Source organism: Polistes canadensis, unplaced genomic scaffold (genome assembly GCF_001313835.1).
Source record: "Polistes canadensis isolate GaletaPanama2010 unplaced genomic scaffold, ASM131383v1 scaffold_10, whole genome shotgun sequence".
In the NCBI taxonomy this organism is placed as follows: domain Eukaryota; kingdom Metazoa; phylum Arthropoda; class Insecta; order Hymenoptera; family Vespidae; genus Polistes; species Polistes canadensis.
This window is the reverse complement of record NW_014569557.1, coordinates 833,065-860,051: the sequence shown is the minus strand read 5'-3', so window position 1 is coordinate 860,051 and position 26,987 is coordinate 833,065. Positions and strand designations below refer to the sequence as shown.

At 32.2% G+C, this 26,987-nt stretch overlaps 1 protein-coding gene and 1 long non-coding RNA gene across 5 annotated transcripts in view; one reads left to right on the top strand and one right to left on the bottom strand.

Annotated features, from left to right (window-relative positions):
- LOC106792803 (small conductance calcium-activated potassium channel protein) overlaps positions 1-26,733 on the bottom strand; it is a 149,431-nt gene extending 122,698 nt beyond the window's left edge. For all 3 annotated transcript variants that reach the window (XM_014759333.1, XM_014759327.1, XM_014759338.1), the window contains exon 1: positions 25,905-26,733. The gene's annotated coding sequence lies outside the window, so the exon portion shown is untranslated. The remainder of the gene's footprint in view (positions 1-25,904) is intronic.
- The window catches only part of LOC106792842, a 127,383-nt gene that overhangs the window by 97,881 nt on the left and 2,515 nt on the right, over positions 1-26,987 (top strand). For both annotated transcript variants that reach the window (XR_001382350.1, XR_001382349.1), the window contains exon 3: positions 3,377-3,573. This is a non-coding gene — a long non-coding RNA (uncharacterized LOC106792842). The remainder of the gene's footprint in view (positions 1-3,376; positions 3,574-26,987) is intronic.

Here is a 26,987-nt window from a genome sequence, read left to right as displayed (position 1 = left end):
ATCAAATATTATAATAAAAAATATAATACAATGTGTGTATGCTATACGAAGAATATAATAGATACAAAAAAAATGTCTATTAATCATCCTCACGTATATATAAATGAAATTGGGAGAACGCGAATAGCAGAAAGAAAACAAAAAACGGAAATGGTAAATTTGTTTGTTTTGTTTTGTTTTCTTAGTAGTATATAAATACATATACATATACATATATATAAATGTAGACACACATAGAAGAGCTTATACGTTCTAACCCAGTAAGCTTATAGAAAGCTAGGCGAAGTTCGTTAAGACTTCTTTGTCTCGTTGAAAGCTTACAACTGTAAACATTTAGGCACACGTTACATCGTCAGTGGACCTTGGCGAAACTTGGCAGAAACGTCGTATTAAGAGTCTACAACCATCCACCATCTTCTATTCTACGTCCTCTCTTTCGTTACCCTCTTGGCTTTTCAGCTTTTTGGCTTTTCAGTAGAAAATGAAAGAAACAACCAACTTTGACGCTTTTCGTCTACTTATTTTATGTATATTGAAAACATAAAATGAGAAAATTTAATCTTCTCCCTCTCTCTCTCATCTTTCTCTCTCTCTCTTCCTCTCTTTCCATCTTTTACTCTCTCGTTTGATTATTCGAAAATTTGAAGAGATCAAAACAAAGAGAAAAAGAACACGTCGTATAATACATTTAATTGTACAAGTATAATGAAAACGAATTGCTGAGAACAAAAATTATTGTCGTTTTTTCGAGACGTGCTATAAGCGATATAATACTATTTTTTTTTATTTCTTTTTTCTTTTTTGGGGAGTTTTTATTTAGATTTAGGATCCATTCATTTTAATCCTCAGCTAAGAACAAATGATCACTCTTCGTTAATGCGTTTTTTGTTCTACCTTTCTTTCTTTATTTATATTTCTTTATTTATATTTCTTTATTTATATATTTATTTTTCTCTTTCTTTTATATTATTATTTCGCAAATTTGTCACTCGTTAGTTAAAGTTTTTCTTTCCATTTTTAACTAAATTCGCATTTGTGCATGGAACTTAATATAAATACCAACGAATATATTCGTAAGGTTAAAACGAGTAGGAATGAAAAGTTTCTTTTCTTCCTTTTTTCTTTTTTCTTTCTTTCTCTTTTTCTAAGTGTCGACGACTCGAAATATAGTTTTTTAGTTGAAAGAATCTTTTCATTTGCAAACGAATAAAGTTTAGTTAACAGAAGGGAACTTGCAAATTTGTTCATTTGCATCGTGAGATACGGGAAAGAAAGTTTTCGATCGATTTACTGGCTGAGAAAAAGAAAGAGAGAGTTTGAGAGAGAGAGAGAGAGAGAGAGAGAGAGAGAGAGAGAGAGAGAGATTCCAAGTTCTTGTAGGTACGTCATTTGTTCACCCTTAGAAATCCAAATTTATTTCTAAGCTGATGTCCAGCCAACTTGAAATTTATTGCGTGGCACATGTAAAGCATACGTTTGCTTTGTTCAAGCTTAAGCTTGAGAATGATCGTTCAAAATCATTTATAGTCCTGTATGCACATACCATAAATTTATAGGGTGTGTCTAGAAATCAAGTCCGAAATTATCGCTCTTGTTCTTATTGAAAATGGGAATAAAAACTTATTCGTAGAAGAAAAATTGTGCACCATTTAACATGCTTTGTCATGTTGTGGTGCAATTTTTTTTCGAGAAGTACACGATGCGATTGCAAAGTGCAATTGCATTAAATTTTTAAATGCCTATCCATTCTATTATCCATTCTTCGTATACCTTTTACTTATAAATAATGTTTTATTTTTAAATTAGTAAGTATTTTATATAAAGCTATATAAAAGATCGTTAAATAACGTAAAATTTGTTTTTACAATTTATGTTTGCTTTCAATTAAAATAAATTTATAGAGTTTAGTTATTAAAGTAACCTTTTATCTAGAACTTAATTGAAATTCAGAGCACGAAAATAGGAAAATGATGTATGAAAAAGAAAATGGCAAAGTTTATGTTTAATTATTTAATTATCTTCCACGTTATTTTCTAAGTTCCAAGAAGATGTAGGAAAATAGAGAAAGGGAGAGAACATTAAGTATGGAAGATTTATTCAGTTGGTTTGGTGCAAACGAATCGAATGAATAAAAAGTGTTGACCCATATAAATCTTTATAAAAGCAAGTCGTGTTACTCGTAGGTGTAATCAATGGGTTCTACGTTTGAACGTGTTCGAACGCCCCGTTCGACCAATGCGCGATTCTTAAAGAGGTTCGTTCCTTGCGAAAAAATACTTCGAACTGCGAAGATGAAACGAAAGACATTGTTTGAATTGGTCGGAAAAGTAAAGACAAATAATTTTTTATCATCCCGAGAAGTAGATAATTAACTTTAATTATCTTTGATTCTATCAACAGTATATTTTAAATGACTCCTAACGAAGTCATTTAGAATCGAAAAAATCTGATCGATAGGTCGTCAGGTCAATCGCGTTCAACCATATATAAATTATTAATAAATTATAAAGATTATTTTTAGAATGAATGCTAAAAGGTTATTTTATGGGAGTTGAGTTAAAAGTACTCAGACGATTCTTAAGTGATTTTAAAAATTGATCAGCTTCTTTTCTCCAAACTTTTTCTACTTCATGATTTTATTATTTAGGAAAGTATAATTCATTCGAAAATAGTTGTATTGATTTTTTTGTATATACAATCTGGAAACTTTGAGTTCACTCTTTATATTATCCAACGTTTAACCGAACAATATGTATCAAGCAAGAATTTCTAAAAGAAATCACCTTTTTTATTGGTCAATCAACGAGTTCGTCGATAATGTGTCGTTCGATTAATTTGCGATGCGCCGAGCTTTTTAGGATGCACTTAGGACTCGTATATAAAACGACAGATGCTTGGATTAAACTTTTTATGGGCAGTCTGGATAGCATAAAATTTTTTATAACTTTGCCGGGAGAGAACACACAAGTATGACAAACCGGTTTTATCGGAAATTTTGTCTTTATTTTTTTGTTCTTTTCCAACCTCTTTCCTTTCTACGAATATTACGTCCCGACATTTTAACTCTTGCCGCGTTTAAAGTAATTTTATACTGAAAATTCTATCGCGCGATAGATGCTGTTTTGCAAGTGTATAAATGTGATTTAGTATACAGAGTTTACCAGAAAATTTCAATAAGAATTTAACGAAACAATATGATTTTTATTTTTTACCAATTATAATAATTTACAAAATAAACAAACTTACGGAATATTTTGTATACTTCACAGTGGAAGGATTGAAATACGCGATTTATTATATTATTTTTATTCAAATACTTTTATAATAAATTTCCAAGAAAATGTTCCGATTGAGCTGATTGCATATATCATTCCAGGAAAAAATATGAGCGAGTTAAAGAAAAAAGGAGGAAACAATATGACAACAACGTCACCGGTAAGAGGGGTCAGAAAGATAAAGAAAGAAAATGAGATTGTAGGGTTGACCGTCGTCAACTGTACCATAATACTTGAAGTGGTATTATAAGAATAGCCAGGAGTCTGTGCTCGTCGTTGGTGTCGTTTCTAGTAGCTCGTAAGTATAAACTATACTTAACTGAGATATATGAGTACACAGTAGCATACGTGCACGAATTCCTCAATACTCTAATCTCCATTTTTCTTTTTACTTTTCATAGTAAATTACTAACGACGAACTATAGTATATACGATAAGATTAATCTTAATCCAAAGATAACCCCCACCTCCCTCTCTCCCCAAAGAAAAATGTTATTTTATCTCGACGAACAACACATTATTTATCGTTAAATCTTTTTTATTCAATTGTTAAATAAAAACTAAAAAACACTAATCTAGGGGAGTCTAATTTACGTTGGATAAATTGGTAACGAATAAATTCGTTCATTTATTTTTCTTTCTCTCTATCTTCCCATACAATTTGCTCGTCCACCCCCTCCCACCCCTTATGTCCTGAGAAAAAGTAAAAGAGTAAGATAGATAGATAGATAGATAGAAATAAAGATAAAATCGATTGGATACTTTGGAATCGCCTTAACGGAAGCATCGAGTTAAATCGTGTGTGCGTAGCGGAAGTCGACGAGTCGGTTCGTGTCCGATCTCTTCCATCTCGTCGTTCCAACCCTCGATAAAAGGGATGGAGTGGGGGGGATTGAAGCGGAATGGGCTTTCATCGTTTGACCGCAAATCCAATCGTGACGAGGGATAATCGGCCCTCTTACCGGCTTCGTTCGTTTACAACGAGAGAGAGAGAGAGAGAGAGAGAGAGAGAGAGAGAGAGAGAGAGAGAGAGAGAGAGAGAGACAAAGAGAGAATACTTGACTCTCTAGGATAGAATGCACACGAGCTTTTCTCGATGACGTCTCGATATTTCAGTGTCAACTTTGATAACTTTGCTAATCCACTTTTTTCTCTTTTACTTTTTCCATTTCTTTTGTTTTGTTCATAAAACCTTTCTTTCTCACCCTCGTTAATGTCTACCAAAATAAAATAAAAAAAAAAATATATATATATATAATTATATTTATACACGTGCACACACACAATTACAATGCAATTACACATACGTATTTACATATAATAGAATAAGTTAAATGCATAGATCCATACATGAATATCACGTGAAAATATCAACATCGTCATCGTCGAAATTAATCTACATAGTTATATAGACGTTACACACGAACACACAAACAGATCACTAATACCTGTACAAGTATCGATTTGTGTTCAGCTACCACGAGGTCGTCGCTGTTTAATAATCGAATCCAATTAAAGCTGCTCTGACCCCTCGTGCAAAACGCAACTCTATCTCTCTCTCTCTCTCTCTCTCTCTCTCTCTCTCTTTTTGGTAAAATTCAGAAAACGAAATAATGATAATGAATTATTATTTTTCCTTATTTATATCTATTGTAAGTAGAATAAAATTGTAAAAAGGAGTTTCGTACGAGTTACATTTGTCAACAATTTGAAACTTTATATACATCAAAATATTTATATTTTCAACAATTTATCTCGAGAAAGTATTATAATATATTTCCGTTTAGGTCGATTTTGAATCAACGATCTACGAAATAACGATTAGAGTTTCCTCGCGAGAAATTAATATAAATATTTGTTTTCTTTTTTTTCTTTATAATATCTTCTCAACCGATTTATTCACTTTCCCATTGAAATATTATAACTAATAAATTTTATTCGTTTCAGGGGTAACAGTTGAAAACATTTCACGCACGAGTTACTACTGCGTGTGGATTTTGGACGATGTCCAAATCATTTCTTTTATTTTATTTTTTATTCTTTTTCTTAAACGGATAGGATAATAAATGACGACTCGACGTATTTAGGACGAGAATGATAAAGGGATGTAATTTTATTATCGAAAAGAAAAACTCTTGTCATTAGGATTTATGATTTAAGGGTTAACATTTGAAGATTGGGAGGGGCGGGGAGGGTTAGAGAAAAGTGGCTAAAGTACGTTACTTGACTTCTTATTTTTATTCTTTCCTTCTTTCTATTTCTCTCTCGTGGGTTTTTCTTTATTCGTCATATTACCAAGTCTCGAGAGAATAACCCGGTGCTCCAAAGGTTTATCCTTTAATAAAAATTCCAGGTAAGCGTGCGAGTTTCACCATGCGATTTCTTATGCGTCGTAGATCTTTTTTCTTTTTTGCTTTCCTTTTTTCTTTTTTTTTCATTCCACGTCGTAGTTTCTTTGACCGTGCCAGCTGTGGAATAATTAATATACATATTTAAGAAATAAGAAGAAGGAATAGGATATAAGACAGGAAAATTTAGATTGGAACATGTTGCAGAACTTATGTACCTTTACTCTCGTTCGTGTACGTATTAAATTGTACAAGAAGAAATGTAAACTAAATGTAAATTAGTTATGACTACGTATTTAAACGTAAAATGTTACGAATTACAAATCGGAAAGAGAAAAGTTAAAAAGAGAAAAGGAAAAGAGAGAGAGAAAGATGACACGAGAAATTTTCTGTGAAAAGTTATATCTTTAATTTTCATATTATTTTATATTGAAAGATACTTGTAGGTGCACGACGGTATACGGGGCGTTGAAATAAAATGAAAATGTCGACATGGTGATAATATTACATAGTAGTAATTTCAGGATAATCTTGATTATAATATGTTAGGTATATATTGTAGGAAAGGAAAAATATTCAAGCTTTTTTTTTTATATTCTCTTTTGGAGTCTGTAAGCTTTTCCGGCATGACTTATACAGCTCGACGAAGGTTGCTACCATCGTGTGATAACCTTAAGCCTTTAAGACGAACCTTATATCTCTTTTCTGACGTATAAATCGTGGAAGTTAATTTTGCGAATAAATCGCCGAGCAATTTAATTTCCTGGACGATGGATAACTCGGGGATATCGTTGTCGTCGTTGTCGTTGTCGTTGTCGTTGTTGTTTCATTGTAAGATCGAACAGAAAAGGCCACGACCTGTGGTGATTTTTTACCTGTGCTTCGTCCAAGAGAAATTATGTAAATATATATATATATATTTAATTTTAATATTAAATTGTCGAAATTTTTATTGATATTTTTTTAATTATACACGCGTGTTTTACTTATTAATTTACTAATTTAATATTAAATATTATTTATTTATTTGTTTTTCTTATAGATAGAAATGATACAAGAATTTATTATATTAGATTTTATTTCATTTTATTTAATGTGTCTGCAAAATATATATTTTCAATTAATTCAATATTGACATTTTTAATTAAGAGTTTTAATTCATTCATTCGAGGGATCATTTTAAGAGGGAATATTTATTTATATAATTCAAGATATAATTTAGTATTTAATTTGTATTACTATAGCTATATTTGAAGTAAACAATTATTATTTTCTTTTTCAGGATCTTTTCGAATAAATTTAAAAAAAAACTTGTTTAAAAATAATTAAATCAGATCGCGTTGTGAAAATATTTCCCACAAATCTCAATTGTTAAATAATAAGAATTAATTATTTCTTATATCAAAGAGAGAGAGGAAAGACATGTATTTCCAAATAGCAAATTTGTATGGTGTGTTCCTTATTAATTAATAATCAGATAGTTAGAAACTTCTCATATATAATAATTTATTACTACGTATTACTTTAGAATTCTCGTCCGTTCCACACACAAGGATGTTAAACGATATTTATAATAATGAATAATTAAAGGAAGTGCAATCGACGTCAACCCAAAATAGGGGTCACATAATCGAGGCAGATGTTCGATATAAGATATCTTTATAGGACAGAACCTGCATGTGTGTAGGTGTATCAGGGTTTCCCTCTTGTAAACGGGTCAATAATTGTATTGATTTAATGCTAAGTACTTATCTCTCATGTAGGGTCGAAACAGAGAAAAAGGAGAGAGAGAGAGAGAGAGAGAGGAAGAGGGTTCCTTTGTCGAAAATCCGCTTATCGTATATCGATATCAATAATCGAAAATTACTGACACAGAAACCCCATTTGTATATAACTCTGAATTATAATAATATTAATAATAATAATAATTAATATTATTATTAGAAAATGACGTTCTATATCAAATTTCTTCTTAAAACAAAAATCAAAAATTCAATCATTGCAAAATCAAATTTCAATTAATTTAATATGATTGAAATTACTTGACATTGTTATTAATTTCGAGAAATCGTATTATCCATAGAATAATCTTATTATTACTGTCTTATAAGATTATCATTCTTGTCTTTTCCCTATCTCCGTCCGTTCTCTGTTATCCGATGAAATCTCATTAAATGGATCATCGTTTTATCGGAATGATTTTGTTCGAAAAGTCAGAACGTTGTTGTATCAAATCGATAACAAAGTGTCTCGTTACAATAAGATATTTGCCGAGTCGTTTGTTTGAAAAATGAAGAAAAAATTTCGTTATCAATAAAAAAAAAGAAAAAAATAAATCGTTTTCAAATAATATTTTCAACCGTTCTCTTTGAAACATATTATTAACAAGGCGAACATTTATTTATGGAATATACGTCAGTCGAATATACCGTAATGGTACGTCATAGTAAAGAAAACTTAGTCTTAAAAAAGAGAAAAAAAAGAGAAAGAGAGAGAGAGAAGAAGAAGAGAACGCAACAGATTACTTTAAGAAACCTAACGAAAAAACCACACGTGTCTCCAAAAAATCCTGGCAAATGAGCTTTTTCATAAAAAAAAAGTCAAACGAACCGGTTTTTGGCTTAACGCCAGACTTACGTACAAACACGCACACTTTCATTCATCCGTTTTGTCGTTTCTCATTCTTCCGTGAAAACTGATGGGAATAATTCACGTTCGCAATAAAATTGTTAGAAAGTAAGTTGAAAAATAAAGAGGGAAAAAAAAAACAAAAATTAATTTTTGGTTGTATTTTACGACAAAATGAAATTTTTAACGACATCGTAAAGGTAACGTTTTGCAATATAAAATGTTTAATGTTTTTGCGTTCACTTGTTCTTTCATTTTTCAAATTTTCATTTAAGTAAAAATATATAATAGTATTATTAACGAGAAGAGAGTTTTGAAAATATATTATTTTTCGTTATTTTGTATTATTCGATTAATCATTTCGTCATTACGAAATATTTGTTCCTTTCGTGTACAATAATTTTTATATACTATAATTATAATATCCATGATGATTTTGTTTGGTCGTTGATAGGAACGTTTTTATACTCGTTAAAATTGTCAAGTGATATTAGAATCAAAGGATAAAAGTCCTCGAACGTGCTATGCACGTATGAAAAAGTATTAGCTTTCTTATCTCTCTGATAGTAGCACGTGAAAATCACATTAATGGTATAAATCTCGTATATAGGTAAAATAAAATTTCGGTCGTGTTTACGAATACGGTTAACCGGATAAGGACCGGATCGTAGATCTCTTGGAAAAAGGAAAAAGATTAAATCCTCGTGATAGAGACTATATCGTTTGGTTTGGATAAAATATATATACATTTTTTTTGCATTATTCTACGAAGTACTATTACAAAAAGTTATTCGATAGACGTATGCCACAAGCGTGATTATTTTTATCCGAAGAATAAAAAAAAGAAAAAAAAAAGTAAAATAATTATTAGAATGAACTTAAAACGTAATTCTATTTTTATCATGTCTAATTCTTTATTTCTAGTATAGTGATTCGTGCCAACGAATACGAGTCATCGTATATGTACACACGTACAATTTTAGCGAAACGATGACGACGTCAGGTACGCGTCACGATCGACGTTTCAGAGTTATTATACGACCGGTGAATTGACTCGCGAAGGGTGCTGCTGTTGTACAGGCCATCGAGATTAACAAGAACCGATAATAAACCAGATTATCGTTGATAAAGCTCCACCTTTCTAATAGGAACAATGTTCTCGTTATCGCGCTCTTGTAAAAAGGAAAAACCTTTTTTCACTTTCCTTTTTTTTTTCTTTTTTCATCTTTTTTCTCTCATCTTAACTATTTAACACTTTCGTGACCAGTAAAGTAGAAATAATACTTCACTTTGTTAAATCTTTCGTTTAGTGTTGACAACGCAGACCTACATTTTTCATAATCCATAAATCTTTAACTTTCCAGTTATCGTTCATGCAATTTGTATTTTTTTTTCTCCAATTTGCGTAAATAACAAAGTGATTCTAAGCATGATATTGACGATACAATATTCATCTTTTAGTTTTTTTTTTGTTTTCATTATATTTACATACTCATTTAAATAATAATAGTACGATGCGGTGTTTAATTAAGAATTTCGTTTTAAAAGCGATCGAACATGAAACTGCGGTAAACGTACTTTTGCACAAACGTTCTCCTAATGGTACTACCTCGAATTATTCGAATTTTTGAGCTTCAACATCGTTGGATCTCTTCATTAATCTTCCGTTTAATGAACCCCCGGCATCCATCCAACGAAAACCTGTTTGCCACGCAAAACTAAACACCGAAGATTTTACAGAGGGAATGTATCTTTTCTAGCTTAGCCTAGATCATTTCAATTTTCATCATTCCAACCTTACCTTGAAAAACAAGCAAGAAAGAGAAAGAGAGAGAGAGAGAGAGAGAGAGATGAGTGTATTGATAAATGGATAGATAGAAAGAGAGGAAAAATTGTATTTGCACTTTTCTTCTTTTTCCTTCTTTTACCACTACTTTGACTTTTTCTTTTCAAGGCTAAAACAAAAATTTCTACTTTCGTTGAATATAAAGTCGCAAGGGGAATGTTTTCGAGATAGAAAAGGAAAGAAAATAAAAGAAAGAGCGGAAAGTTGTATTTTCTGAATAATTGAAAAGTTCTTCTACCTTCGGTAGACTTTGAAATATTCATTTAAGACATTATCTTTCTATGATGTGAATAACTTTTTATCAGAGAAAAAAAGAAAGTCGTGTATCAGAGACAGAGTTTCGTTTTGTAATATTTTATAAAATACGAGATTAAAAAAATATTTCATCAAATATTCGTAAACTTCAAAATAATAAACATTATTTTACAAAGTTTCAAAAATAAGTTTAAAATACGTAGAAAGCAAATAAAAAGAAATGTAATCTCGATTAAAGTTCTGCATACGTTAATAATAACAATTAAGATCTTAGATAAAAATGTTAAACATTCTTATTATCTCGAATTAAAATGATTATGACTAATTACTATGAACCGTACCCTTTTCTATACTTTGCGTAAATGCGAAAGAAATGTTTTAAACTTCTAGTCTTTGAAAAAGTTTGAACTGATGAAAGCAGACGTTTGTTTGAACCAAATTGAAATCAACTTTATTGAGAGAAGGGAATGAAGCAAGCGAATGGACCGGATAGAAAACGCATACACATACAAACACACATGTATGAAAAACAGAGAAAGAGAAAGAGAGAGAGAGAGGGAGAGACATTTGTAGATTCTCTTTGGTCTTTGTTCACGAAAGTAATAGAAGAGGATGTGTGCGGGGTGATGAAATATCCGTACGAATGACTCAACGTCGAGGATGTACTATCACACATGTTCGCACTTGCCAGAGAAGAAAATAAAAGAAAATGAAAGAGATATATCCCTGAGAGAATCTAATCGAGACAAACTATTCTCTCTCTTTTTTATTCGGTAATTAAATTAGAATTATGTATTCGATTAATAATACATATATATGTAGGTGTAATATAATAATATTAATGTAACGTTATACATTAAATGCTATAGTAATAATATAATATAAATTCCCTTATTAATACAATAATATCATGTTATTAAAATTAATAATATAATTAATATCAATAATAAAACATTTGATTTAAGAAAAGAAAAATTGATTTATTTGCATAATTTATGTTAGTTAAATATTAATCCTTTTTATATTAATTATTAATTATAGTCACTCGATTTTGGAATATTAATGTATTTTTTAATACGTAAAACTCTTTACAATTTATTGGAATGTACGTTATTAAAAAGTCGTTATGCTTTATCTCTCTCGTTAAATTTGAAGTACGAGTACCATCAATTTATTATACTTTTGTATCTGTAGAAGTATTCTAAATCGATATACGATATGAGGTCGGGTCGTATCGATTTGGTATTATCGATAGGAATTCTGTTTGTTATTAGGAAGTTACACTTTGACAAATGTGAATTATCTATCGGAGAAAGATTCAAGATTCTTGTAGAATCTTTAGCATCGTTGAGAAGCATCGTTTATCTTTCCTAGTATAAGCATTTTGTAAGCTGTTGCGCTTCTTCTAATGGACTCCGATCTCGAAGCTGGATATTCGAGACGCTATCACTATTTTACACGTTATATATATATATAAAATACACGTATAGAAACATTATTTTTATACCAGAGAAAATATGAGCGTAAGTTTTCTTAGGCCGGGATTTGAAGTATGTATTTTTATATCACGCAAGTGTTACGAAAAATGTTGTGCCTGACATAGAAACAATTTTTTCTACCTTTTTTTTCTCTTTCGGACAAACTTTGTCATGTTTTTTAACACAGTCTCAAAATTTTTTAACCCATCTACGTATATATATATATATATATATACATAGTTTTTTGTTGACACACATATACAATGCGTTAGGGTTACGTAAGTTCGATCGTTATTTCGCAGAATGTATTTTTTATCATAGCGACAGTATTCCCAGGAAAAGTTTTCTAAGAGGATCGAAACTTGTGACGAGACTAGTTACCTCGAACGTTGACAAGAGAGAGATAGGATTAGAAAATAATTCATTTATTTACTTACATAACTATTCTTTTATTTACTAAATTATTATTTAAAAAGTTCGACTCCCATCGAATTTATTTTTTTAATAATTTATTGGCACGATGAATTTTGTGATTAATTACAGTAATAGTATTTTTTTTAAATCAAATACTTTTATTTATGTAATATTCCCCAAAATATGTGTATCCTTATCGTACAAGAAATGATTTTTCTTTAACGACAAATAACATTCATTTTTGATCATACTGCTAAAGATCTCTTTTAGTATCGACTAATTTATTTCTCTTTATGTTTCGACAAATTAAACGAACGTTTCAGGCAATATTAATTAAAACGTTTTCGATTTATTCATAGGCTTTCGTGAAAATGTTCAAAACAGGAATTGGAAATATATTTCATTTCATAAACAAACGTATCATGGGGATTCGCGTTAATATCGACTACAACGGGTAAGTTTTAAATTTTGTTTTTGTTTTAATTCGAATCGGACACTTCTCGTTTTATTTGCCTTTTCCACCCTTTAATCACATTTTTTTATCAAAATATTATAACCGTATATACAAAATAATACATTTTAGCAAATTTGCTTTGCCGAAATTCTTTATTAAACGACAAAATAAAGAAAATAAAAAATAGAGATGTGATCATAATAAAAACAAAAACAACATATTTTTCATTTATTCATTTGTTTTTTATTATTAAAATTATTATCACAATTATGAGATTGAAATTTCAAACTTAGCTGTTAAGTCGATCAATCGATCTCACAAGTATACGAAGTTACATGCAAGTTTATGCTTAAGTTTTTGCTTTTGATTGGCGTGAAAGTATCGCATTTTTATTCAAGAGAGTACAAAGAAAGAGAGTATAAGTATAAGAAAGATAAATACAGAAAGAGAGATAAAACGGGGAAGAGAGAAAGAGAGAAAGAGAAAACACATCTTCGATCGATCTACGTGTCTCGAACCCTAGTGAATTCTTCCCAATTCTCGCATATCAACGTCACTTTCTATAAAAATGGAAGCGGTTCTTTTCTCTTGGGGATGTCCACGAAGTGCGTTATTCCATTATGCGATTGAAATCCATTTGGGATTTTCATATTTTGCAAATAGGAGTATATTTAATATTTACACAAGTTACAAACCAACAACTCTTTCTATCGTAGAAAATTTACTTTTTACAAATTTCATCCAAAAGCGGGAAAGAAGAAGAAGAAGAAGAAGAAGAAGAAAAAGAAAAAGAGGGAAGTAGAAATATTTTTCAACAAAAAATATAACCGAAGGAAGGAAAAGAATCAATTCTAGAATACATGATATTTATTTCTTTTTCTTAAAAAGTACGAGAATTCTATTTCTCCGAGATAGTAAACTTTGTCATGACTCTTTATTCACGACCTAGAGATGGCATGTTTAATGTACGAACAAACGAACGAACGTAATGACGAACTATATACGTAGTGCACATTAATTCAGAAACGCGATGCAACATCGAGAGACATCTCTCTTGTGATTTGTTTCCACCTAACAAATCATACTTCAAATGCATAGTTTTGGATTTAACCAACGATCCCACGAATTAAGTTCGCGACGTATCTACCATAAGTGAGTAGGTGTGGTATGTATTATAATTCTAAAACAAAAGATAGTTTCGATCGTGAAGCAAAGTATTCTAACAATTTAACATTTGTTTTCTATAATGTAATGTTTTTATATATTTTCTTTTTACAAATTATATTTTAATGTTAGTTGCGAGAGATTATTCGTCTATTTACAATCTGATTAAATTAAAAATCCCATACGATTTTGATCGTTTATTTATATAAAGATAAAACAGCCATAATCTTATTGACCAATTTAATGCTTTGATGATCGAGTTATCTGCACGGACGAATTCAGTTCGAGTAAAGGAAAATACTCGAAAGGGAATAAGTGGCTGTAAAAGAGAATAAGAGAAAAAAGAGAGTAAGCTTTGTCTCGCGTCGAACGGTAAAAAGAAAAAGAGACGGAAGGGAAAAAAAAAGGGGTGGAAAAAGGTGGGAGAAGAAAAGAAAGGAAAAAAGAAAGAAAGAAAGAAAGAAAGAAAGAAAGAAAGGGGAGGGAAAAAAAAGAATATCACGAAAGTTCGTCTCGAGCACGTCTTGTATTCACGCTGAGGGATGACCTTATTACGACGTTTTAATAAGCTTGCCAAATGAGGTCACGTACACACGCGCCCAAGGCGGTACCAAGCCTATACCATTGCGCGCAAGTCCTTACCTATCTTACTTACACAGATAAAAGAATTTGTATATATATATATTTGCGCGCGCGCGCGCACCGATTAGTAGTAAAAGTGTTTGCGGTAAACACCGAGAAACATTGATGCCGTAGATTAAAAGTTCTCAAGCACATCGATTATCTGATGTTCGTTAATGCGAATCATTACGATAATAATTTAAGAAAAATTTCGTTTATATAATACATATATGTTAGTTACATTGATTGCAATTCAAAAAAATGGCTCATTAGGTGTTAACCTTTCCAAACGTATTTTTATTTCATTTGAATGGAAACAATATTTTGGCGAATTTTGTTTCATCGTTTTAAAATACTGACCGAGTATCGGAATTTTTGTCTGTGAAATGTTCAGTAATGTTTCCAAAATATACGAATAGGTATTTTGTTATGCGTGTTATATCTATAGTTGAAAACAAAACGAAACGTTTACGAGTACGATTTTACTATTCAATTTTAAACTTGTCAATTGAAATAATCCTTTTTGAAAACGCGAGTTGGTCGAAGTATCTATTTTCTAACAAATTCAATGATAACAGTTAGATCGTAATTATTGAGTATCTAGGATATGAAGACCTATAAATGCAAATGGAATATCCTCGAGTTACGTTACGTTACCTCGCGTTTAATTTAATTCTATTAATTATACGGTAATGTAATATATTACTAAATGTATTTTATACAATTAGACGTGGATACACGCGAGTATACTTAAAACGTTTAATAAAATAAATGAAATCGGGTTCGACGCGTATACTATTATTGACGTTCCTTTTCGCATCAAGTTAGTCAGACGACGAAGTTAGGCGATATCGTTGAATATTAAATGAACATTGATTCCTTCCAAGTCAAGCGATGCGAGAGAAGGTCTTCTAATCGATACGATCGAACTCTTACGGAATTGTCAATTATATCATTCACAAATTAACAAACATTTTTATTTAAAATGCAATTGACTTAAATTACAAATACAAAATGTCTAATTATTACAATATAACGTTAGCGCATAGAAATTCTTCCGAAACATAGAAAAATATTTGAAAACAAATGAAAATAATTCATTCGAATAAAATAAATCAATTATTTTCTACACACTTTTTTCTTTTTTTTTTTTTAGTAATAAAAATAAGTCGAATTTACGTTGATATCTTTTAAAACAATATTTCATTTATCTGTATAAAAAAAAAACACACACACAAAAAAAAAAAGAAGGAATATAAGTATCTCAATAAAAATTTTTATTTATTTAATCGATCTGATATGAGAAATAAGTAAATCGTTGGCAGATAGTTTTATCGTTTTAATAATCGTAAAAATGAAATTGTTGTAACGATACTTTCTCCCCTTACGCGAATAAGAATTCTAAGTAAAGGTACAAATAGTAAAGTCGTTGAACGAAATAAAATCTCAAAAGCATTACGTTGCTTTTTGCTTTTATCTCGTCAACGGATAGGAGATTGGTGATTCGGCAAAGAGCCAAGAAAAATCAGCTACACGCACTCTTTCCCGTTTATTTACGTTAGGCGTATCGAGACGGTGGCACTCGTGCAAACCAAACCATTGAAGCATACTGAGCCAAAGGATCCAGCTCGATCATCGATCAAAATTCGTATTCGTTATATACAATAATATTACATATATGTATACATATATGCATTCAACGAGAAGATTGAATCGAATCGTTGGTGAAGTACGCTTATATACTTTCACAAGAAACTCGCGTTTATGCAAAGTGGCACGTGCTGAGCGACGTAATCGAATTCGAACGTGATTTTCATGATTAAGACGATGATTTTATGGTAACATATTTTCTATAGATATTATTTTTTCCTACAATATTTTCCTATGATCGTGAAACCGGTCTAAAATCATAGCATATCTCTTCTCGCAGACAAGAATTTATATATATTTCTATTTAAATTTATTATAAGATATTCTTAAAAAAAAAAAAAAAAAGGAAAAAAAAAATGACGAACTTTATCTTCAATGTTGATTTTAAACCACTTTTATGATCATTGGTATTTGTAACGTATGTAATTTTATTTTCCTCGATAAAATGCAACATAAAATAGAAGATACTTATTTTCTGTATTATCCATCTTACAGGAAGATGAAAAAAAAAATCAAGAAAAATACGTAAAAAAGGTGCGCTTACGCGAGCATGCTCGATCAAACCTTGGACATAATCCAATCGATTGAACATAAAATAGATGGTCTATGTATCGTATACCGTTTCCGATATGGCCCGATATCGTACAACGTTCTTATGTTACAATGTCAATCGAACTGTCCTTCTAAACGAAATTTTATTACGTCATATGCACAAGCAAAGACTTTTTTCCAGTTTTTTTTTTCACAATACATCTAATTTTTTATTTTACTATTCTTTCTTTCTGTTTCAACAAAAAATTAGATACTTTCTTGTAAATGTTTTAAAAATACGAACAAAATTCAAGAAAAAAGAGAAACAACGAGTATCGATCATCGTTAAATGTAGTTTTGATGATATTTGAATAAAGATAAAAATTGTTTGATATTCGTGATTAGTAAACGTGTAAACTGAATGTAGTAACTGATCGACAAATGTGCATTAGCAGAAACGATTCAGTGGTGTGCAGTCGTGTTTCCTCCTGCTAACGAAGCGATGCGGTAAAGCTCGCACTCTGCGCCAAGCAACGTCAAACTAAACCGCACTGATGTGAGTCGTATCACGCTATTGTGTAAAAAAAAAAAAAACAAAGAAAAATAGAAAAAGGAAAGCAAAAAAGAAAAAGAAACGAAGCAACGAAAAAGCCAATTTAAATTTCGTATACCAGTGTCGTAAGGTACATAGTAGCATAACAATATAACGAGAATCTATACTTTTTACTTTGCGTTTGAAACTCACGGATAACCGACAGAGATATACCTACACTTATGTCTACACCTGTGTATACATATATATGTACATATAAATCTCTAGACACTTTGAACAACTTTGAAATGATTTTTTCAAAAGAAAAAATTGCTTTACCTCAAAATTACATATTACTTTTCTTCGTAACTTCGTTTGCATTGCTAAACATTCTATTGTTGTATTACCGACATTTTTCATCGCAGTCGTGTTTGTCAAACAAATTATGCAAATTCGAGTATTAAATATTAAAAAGATATATACGCGTACGATAATATTTTTATTATTTATTATTTTTCTATTTATAATTAAAGTGGAAGGGAAGCACGCAAGTGAAAAATCGTCTACGAAAGACAAATATTTCAAAGATAAAACATAATACAAATATTGTATTTATAATTTTATTTAATTTTTTATTTATATATAGATATATAATATTATATTTTAGATGCATAAATCTACACATTCTATTTATCTTAAGGCGTGACCTTTCTCGTTGTAAGCGACGGGTTTTACGTTCAAGACTTATGCCTTTGTCGCAGAGAGATCGTCACGGAGGATCGTCGGAACGTATTACCCTCATAAATGTCCCATTAAAGTTAATTCCTTCGCTACCCTAGTCTTTCATATGTATATATACATATACACATATACATGCATATATGTGCATTTTTATATTCCTATTTTGTATATATATCTATGTGTATGTGTATGCATATATACATTTCTAAACGATTAGTTCAATTTTGCTACTAGCAATTCAAAATAGTTTAGTAATACCAAACGATAATATAGTGCATACTTTGTTTTCAACATCGATGATGCTTGTACAAGTATGAAAGATAAAGAGAGAGAGAGAGAGAGAGAGAGAGAGAGAGAGAGAATATAAAATAAAAAGGAGTTTTATGGAAATACTAGAAAATATATATAGTCGATAGGTCGATATGTTTTACAAATTGAACTTGACATTTTGATTTCGAACGATTGTTTATAGTCTGCTGTATATTTATAAGCGCTCAACTTTAGTAGAATCGAAGATAGTGCTCTAAATGTGTTTTTATGAGTAAGCCTTGTGAATTAGAATGCTGAAAGGAACTTTTAGATTTTAAGTGTGAGTTAACGTATAGGTACGTGTAGATAAAATTTGATTAATTCTAACTAACAATATTTCTTTAATTCTTCTTATAGTTTTATTTTGAAAACTTTGTATTTATTCTTGTCAGGAATAATTTTACGTATAAATTATTATCTTAAAATTAAAAATACAAAGTCCACTTTTTTCGCGAAGTTAAATAAATTGAATAATACACACATGAATAGGTTCATTTTTTTTTAATCGTTACAGCGGATATTGGCACCGGTTAAGGGGGAAAAAGAAAGAAGTGCGGTTTTATTCGTTTTCATAGTATTTCAACACGAAGTAAGAAAGGATCGATTTTACGGTGTGAATAATGAATGAAAGAAAGGGCAAAATACTACCGACTGAAATATCGAATTAAAACCTGGCGTGATTTTGTGTTCCAACAATAACACTCTCGTTCTTTTATTATACTATAATATTTTTATTCTATTATTTATTTTGGTATTTCTGTTCTTCGTATATGTACATATTATGATATATTGAAACAAACAAAAATTAAAAGAATCAAAATTTTTCGAATGAAAATCAATTGATATTGAAAACAAATGGGAAGAGAGATTAAATGTTTCAAAGATTGATTACATCGAACTGAATTTATAAGTTAGTGAAATTCTATTCGCGTTTAATTGCGAGTTTGGAGTACGATCAATAATCATGAGAGAGAGAGAGAGAGAGGGAGACGGATAGAAACAAGATGAAATACGATGGGATGTTGTGATCTTTTTTCACCCAATTATCGAACAGCCGGTGAACGATTCACATCCTCTCGTATTATTCGCTATCTCAGTTAGGTGAGAGCGCGTAACGCAATAACCTCATATTTCGGTCCATTCAGTTACTTTAAGCATCTTTGCGTATCGCTCGTCCGTACATTGTTCTAGTTTCCTGATCTTATTATAGGCTTCTCTTAGAACCTAAGTGGTATTCTTGATGCAATATTGAAGTTTTCGAAACTTTACAATGTCTACGCGATGGTAGACCTAATAGAAAGTATTAATTTCTTTTTTTTTTCTTTTTAATATTATATTTTCTCATATGTTTTTACCGTAATATTTAAAAAGAAAAAAAAAGAAGATTTTATTTTAGACTTACTAGCGTGTATAATATTTCAATTAATTTTATCTCAATAATTATTTTGTGTGGATAAAAATATATTCGTTATTCTTGCTTATGGAAAATTCTACAAAATTTGACAGAGAATTTGAGATAAGATTTTTAAGATAATAATTATACATAGTACCGTAGAAAGAGAATAGAAATGACAATAAGTTTGTGTTAGTTATGAAACCATTAATTTCCACGTCGTTGCGTTCTTCCCAACGCAACGTATCGTCAAGGGACCTTGAAAAGAGGAATTCTTTGACCGGAATCTCATGGATGAATACAGAACGGACTAAAGTTCTTTGTACTTTTAGAAATAGCTTAAAAATATTTGTGTGTGTGTGTGTGTATGTATATGTGTAGTACCTGTTGCCATCTTATAATCGCTATTGAAACGATGTACTTTAAGTGTCGTGAAAATGGTACTTCATTTTACGGTTCCATTGCTTTTCTTTAAACTCGATAAAGATTTGTCGATAAGTTTAACGAGAGGTAAAGCGTGAAAAGTAATCGTGATTGAATTCGTTCGAGGGTGTAAGAAGCAAGGACGTTTTATAGATATTTATTGACGTTTCTTTCGAAGAGTCTTAAAAAAAGAAAGGAAAAAACAAATAAAAAATCCCGACTCGTACGTGTCAATCTTCTTTCTCGCCGTGTAATATTTTTAAACGAATTAGTTGAATATAAAGTTAAAAAACAAAAAAAAGAAAAAGAAAAAAAAGAACATTCTTTATTCTTTTTAGTGCACCTCGAAGAATAGAAGAAAAGAATGAAATAAATTTCTTTGGAGAAAATTAGCAAAATCTCCAAGGACAACTAAATACTTTTACGTTGAAAGTAATTGAACTAATTCGTTATCCTCTTCTTCTTCTTCATCTTCTTCTTCTTGTTTCTTTTCTTGTTTCTTTTTTTTTCCTCAAATTAATCTAATCACGTTTACATTAGTTGTCACTTCAACGACAGATTCTTAGCTAGTACTTTTATCGAGACAACGATTTTTCTTTCTAAGAGAGGATTCCGTTTAAAAAATAAAAAAGGAATATATGTCTCGCATCGTTTAATCCAAACAACTGGTTCGCGGAAAGAAATTCTCCGGATGTAGTAGCAACAACAGAAAGCAACAGGAAAATCAAACCTATTTACATCAGAATCTCTTTCATTTCTTCGGTAACTCTCGACATCCAATTATCCGTGCACACGGTACGAGCCAGGAAACTCGAACATTCTCTAGTCAATCTTACGAAGACTAACATCGCTGTGTAACAATTTTACGAGAAAGTAAGAGAGAAATAGTAAGAGAGAAAGAGAAAGATAAAGGGGTTGGGGGAGGAGGAGGGGGAGAAGCATAATTTACATGGGCAAGTATAGGCGCGTATCGCAACAGTGGAAACGGTGGTGGCGGTGGTGCATCGATCAGAATAATTTACGGTACTGCTCGTAAATTTTCGAACGGACGGCATTATTTCTGACTCCAAACGGTCGTTAATTTTTGTCGAGAGAGGAAAGAGAAAGAGAAAGAAAAAGAAACAGAGAGAGAGAGAGAGAGAGAGAGAGAGAGAGAGACGTCGTGTCCCGTGCCACGTGTTACCAACGAATTGTCATAAAAAGAATTTTACCCCTGTTTAAGGCACCGTTACAACGCTCTATTTTAAAGGGATACTTCTATAAAAAGAAAAAAGAAACTCTAACGATAAGTTATTTTTCTAATCGAGTCACGTACTCGCTAAAAAATCTCGTAGAACTTTTCTAACTTACCGCGTTAAAAACTTTATTCCAACAATGTTTCAAACGAAAAGATAAATTATATATATATATATATCTATGTAAGTTTATGTAGTAAACGTAAGTTTATTCGAATCGTGCTGCATCGCTTTACTACAGGCCCACAAAATCTCGTAAAAATGTTAACCCCTTTGTTTGAAACTTTGTTAATACGTCATTAAAAATAACAAGAAATAAAAGCAAAGAAAATAAAAAGCTAGTTTTCTTAATGAAATGTGCACATCACAATTATATACCAGATATAATATAATATATATGTATATATATTTTTGACGTTATAATTACATTTAATTATTCATTACACGATTTTTGGTATATACCTAAGCAATAAAAAAAGCCACTTTCGACTAGCCTTACGAGCGCGAAAAAACATTTTCTTCCCACACCGTTTCTTTCCTTTTCTTTTTTTTTTTTCTCCTTCTTCTTTTATTCCTATTTACGTGCGACCGCGGGACGCAGTGGTAACCCTTTTCCTCGCGGCGCACTTTTCACGGCGAACAAAAAACTCTTTTGGTGCATTGCCGGGCTCCAATGGTGGTAAAAATAAATCGAGTGAGTTTCTTTCTTTCTCTCTTTCTCTCTCTCTCTCTCTCTTTCTTTATTTCGCGTATCAGAAGTAACTGCGATGGGTGGGTGGCTCTCGGGGAAGAAAATGAGAGAACGAGAGAGAGAGAAAGTGAACGTATACATTTTATTCGTGACAATGTCTTTTTTCTCTTTTCTTTTTTCTTCTCGTCCTCTTCCTCTCTTGTTTCGTATATCTCTCGCGAAATTCAATTTTGCGCAACCACGAGAAAGAGAGAAAAAAGAGAGGTAGGCAAAAGAGGATCCAAGGAAATAGTACAAAGGGTAACGTGGTGCAAAGTGGTCGAGCGAAATAGAAGATAAGGGCTTGAAAGATATTTATTATCTTGTTAAGCCGAATGGAATGTATATTAAATAAAGGATGAACATTGTAGTTTTGGTAAAGTATGCTCACAAAAGACCATAGGAATAAAGAAAAGAAATGGATCATATGGAGATGGAAGAGAAAACATATACGGTAATGGTAATATGTGTGCGAGCGTCTGTCCGTATGTCTGTTACATGTACGTTTGTAAATTCGTGTGTGTATGTGTGAGTGTATGTGTATATATATATATGAAAAACCCCGAGAAAGGAAATAAGGTTCGGCTGGAAAGAAGGCAGCTGTTGAGGAAAGGAAAATTTCACCAGGGAAGAAAGTTCTTTGCCAAAAGAAAGACATGAAACGGAAAAAAGGGGAAGACAAGAGGAAGCCAAAAGAATGTCTTCTCATCTTTTATTTTTCAGAGACTACTGCTTCGACGCGAAAAGAAGGCAAGCAGGAAGGAAGGAAGGAAAGAAGGAAGGAAGAAACAAGTCGAGTCAAAAACTTCTTTCGGAGTTTCTCGAAGAATATCGGTCAGTGCATCGTACACGTCTCGTCTATCATTCTAGCCAGCTACCTAGCCTAGCTACCTACTAGCTTTTATCCTACTTTTCGTTTTTTTTTCTCGTCTCCGTTATTTTTCTTTTTCTTTATTTTTTTTTTTCTCTTATCCAGTTCATCGACGCGGTGTATCATCGCACACGACTTCGTCATTTAACGAGCATTACGGTTTTTCCTTCGACGCTCTTGGACATCGTATTATTTTCACGTGACTTTCTGTATAAAAAAAACCTAAACCCCATCTATCGTTTATAGCGTGAAAATTGTATTAAACCTACGTGATAATTATACTTCGGTTGATGATATTAGCCAAGCACGTTACATTATCCTGTTTCATTTTGTATAAAATAATAACAAAGACTCTAACGGGAAATCTTTTACGTGCGTATGGGGGAGGGGGAGGGGGTTAATCGTGTCGTAAGGTCACGCCGAATTTAACAAATTTTCAAATTTGGTATTAAAATACTATTTTATATCGACAAATTTTCAATCCCCGTGTCTTTTTGTTTACCTGCTCGCAACAACATATTCATTCCAAAGATTTTTTCAGTCACTCCCTAAATCTTCATCCATTTATTTTCACGCCAGCAAGCAGACCGACCACCCCTTTCGATAGGGGAGCCAACTTTGGTAAGGGTAAAAACCTCATTCGTTCTACTTATCTTACTTCCGACTATCTCTTTCTTTCTCTCTCTCTTTCTCTTGTGCATTCTATCTCAAAAAACGTTCCATTATCCCGAAGCTTCGCGTGATTGGAGTAGGAAGCAATCATAATGATGGACTGTCGATGAACGAACGGGTGTTCTTTCGTAACGAAATATAATTCGATTTAAAACGAATGAAAGGCGTGTCCCGCGAAATTGCGAATAAATTGAAAATAAAATAAAGATTAAAGAGAAAAATAAAAAGAAAAGAGAAAAAAGAAAGAAAAAGCAATAGATTAAAGAGAAGAACGAAGAAATAATTTCAGTCTAAGTTTCAAAGTACGCGCGTAGAATCGAGTTAGTCGAATCGGAGAAGGAAAAAAAGGCAAGGAGGGAAAAAAAACAAGGGCCCGCTTGGTAATTTGTAATTAATTCGTCGATATTCGCGCTTTAGAGTAAATAGCAGGGAATACCTTTGACGGTGCGTGAATGCAAACGACGAATGACGAACACGAAGCTGCATTTAGGTGCAACCGGTTAACGATGATCGATCGATCGGTCATTTTCGTTAGATTCGAAACAACGATAAGCAACGGGAACTCTAGTTTTGCCACGTGTGTGTATGTGTGTCTATGTTTATCGTGTGAGGAACGAAAGATAAACAGTGTTTAAATAAAAAAAGAAAAAAAAGTAGTAGGAAGAAGAAGAAGAAGAAGAAAAAAAAAGAAGAAAAAAAGGGTCATGAGATATCGCTTTTAGATTTCCTTCCGCTTGATCCCTTCCGCTTGTCGCGTTCCGGTCGAGATAATGGAGTTAAAGGAAAACAGAAACTTTTTGACGCTGGATGTTTATTAAAGGACAATGTTAGTGCTCTTTCGCTTTATATCTCTCTTTCTCTCTCTCTCTTATCGTATGTTAAAAAACGTTTCCCGTAGATGATAATGTAAAAAAGAACGATCGATAGGTGGCAAGGAACGCACGACGAGGGAGAGAAAACGTTTATATTAACGTCAAGGTTAGACGTGTCTTTACATTCAACGTTGGCTGCTCGATAATTTCTTGCTTTTAGCGAGCTGGTATAAAAAAAGAGATAAAAGAATGAAAGAAAGAAAGAGAGAGAGAGAGAGAGAGAGAGAGAGAGAGAGAGAGAGGGAGAGAAAGAAGGAAAAGTTTAGAGAAATAACATATTGCTTAAGTCTTAACGAAAAAAGAATACCGAATGGGGTAAGATGATGAAACGGCTCGATTAAAGGTAAATAAAGTTAAAAGGGTAGGATAAGAATAAAGACAATTCTCATCGATATTAGGTACTCTTAGCACTGTTTGAAGACTGTTACAAGCTAAAGCCGGTTGGATATATGTAGTATGTATACGCTTTTCCTTTCTCGACACGAGAAGAGGGAAAAACAGTTCGTAGTCGATTAAATGGAAAAGGCCGGCGGAGATTCGAACGTTCGATCGGGGAGGTCTACGCTCTTATCGACTAAAGCCGACGGCATACGAGAGTCACGCTCTCTTGGTTGGTGTTGCAAGGACGAGACAACAAAAAATAACATACTCGCTTTTCTTGTCTTTTTCTATTCGTTTTACCAGGAAACAATAAATAAGTAAATAAAAAAAAAAAAAAAAAGCAGAATAAAGAGGCACTTCATGCATTATAAATGTATGACACATAACGTTCTTGAAGTTAAAATGATCAATTTTCAATCGCTTTTTTAATGCAGATAAAAAAAGATCCAAAGAGGAAACAACGCCCCCGGATTGTTCAATTTGTGAATTTTTAATTGCCACTTATCCGGCGTATCAAAGGAAAATATTTTCATCTCTAATCATTGCAATCGCAATAGGGTGGATGTTCTCGTGTTATAAAAATGATAATCTCGTGACAAATATTAGCAAAATCCTTTAGCTAACCGATATTGTATTCGTACTCTTAAATCGTATTATATACCTTAAAATATAAAAAAAAAACATAAAAAACTTTTATATCAATATCGGTTGTTATTTCCTTTAAACTCGTATTTGTTTTTTCTCTTTATCGACGAGCTTCGACGAGCTTTCCATGCATGGGTGTCGAAAGACTCAGAATGAGAAGAAAATAATAAATGAGATAGAGGGTGAGAGAGAGAGAGAGAGAGAGAGAGACAGCGAGACGAAAATGAAGTTCGCCAACGAGAGGACATTAACCCAGGAAAACCGAAGTCTTTTCCTATCTTTCTCTCTCTCTCCCAGTCACTCCCCCTCGTTCTCTTTCCTGTTTTTTCAGCCCCTCTACCCGGTCTTCTGCTTTTCTCTACCTGCACATCGTTGAAGCACGCGCTTGCCGCGAGTCTTCGAGCATGAGCATTGTCGGCGTTCGTTGAACTCTTACCTCAGCGTCCCTCCGTATCGAGACGGCAACGTGCAGCCACGACAACGACTACTACACAGCTCGTCCATCGGCCAGACTATTTTTCTTATCAAGCATTCCCTTTTTCTTCTTCTTCTTCTTCCTCTTTTTCTTCTCCACTTTCCTCCTCCTACTCTTCCACCTTTTCTTCTTTTTCCTTTTTTTTTTCTATCACCTTTAACCTTTCTCAAGCACCTACGCCTACTTCTCGTTTAGCTCTTAACTTCGTTTCTTCTTAAGATCTTAATCGTTCAACAAAGTTTCCTTCCCTGACCTCCGCAACATCGTCCGTTCAACCTTTCCCCTCTTCCTCCTCGTGTCTTCTACCACTTCCTCCTCCAACACGTCGTCCACAAGCAACCGATCAACCAAACCCCCTCCAACCACTTCCTCGTGCACACGATGATAGTACGCGCGCGTTTACTTTACTCGCTTTAACGGTTTCCAACCACCACGGCCTATATATTTTTTTTTTCCTTCACCTTCTATTCTATTCCATTTTATTCTATTCTATTCTCGTTTTTTTTTATTTTTTTTTCTCTCTCTCTCTCTCTCTCCTTCCTTTATATATTTCTTCTTTTCAATTATTTTCTGACGGTAATAATAACCAACAACAAAAACAGCAGCAACAACGATAAACAATGGGGAAGAAGACGTGGACGACGAGTCCGTTGATCGAAGACGAGCACGAGGACAAATTTTTTGTATTACGTTGTATATAAGTCTCTTTGCGGATTTTTATGCGTATATGCGTGTATATATATTTATATATATGTATGTAAGTATATATATATATATATAATATATACAAGAGTAAATATTACGTACACATATGTACGTATGTATCGTTGCGTTGGCGCGCGAACTTTTCCTTTCTTTCAGGGGGAGGGGTTGCGCGCGCGCGCTCGCGCGTCTACCCCCTATTACTACAAAATACTACGACTAATTACTACGGACTACACCTAACTACCAAACACACTCTCCACTTCCTCTCCAACCCTTCTTCTTTTTCTATCGTTTTATCTTTTATATATATATATATATATATATATATATATATATATA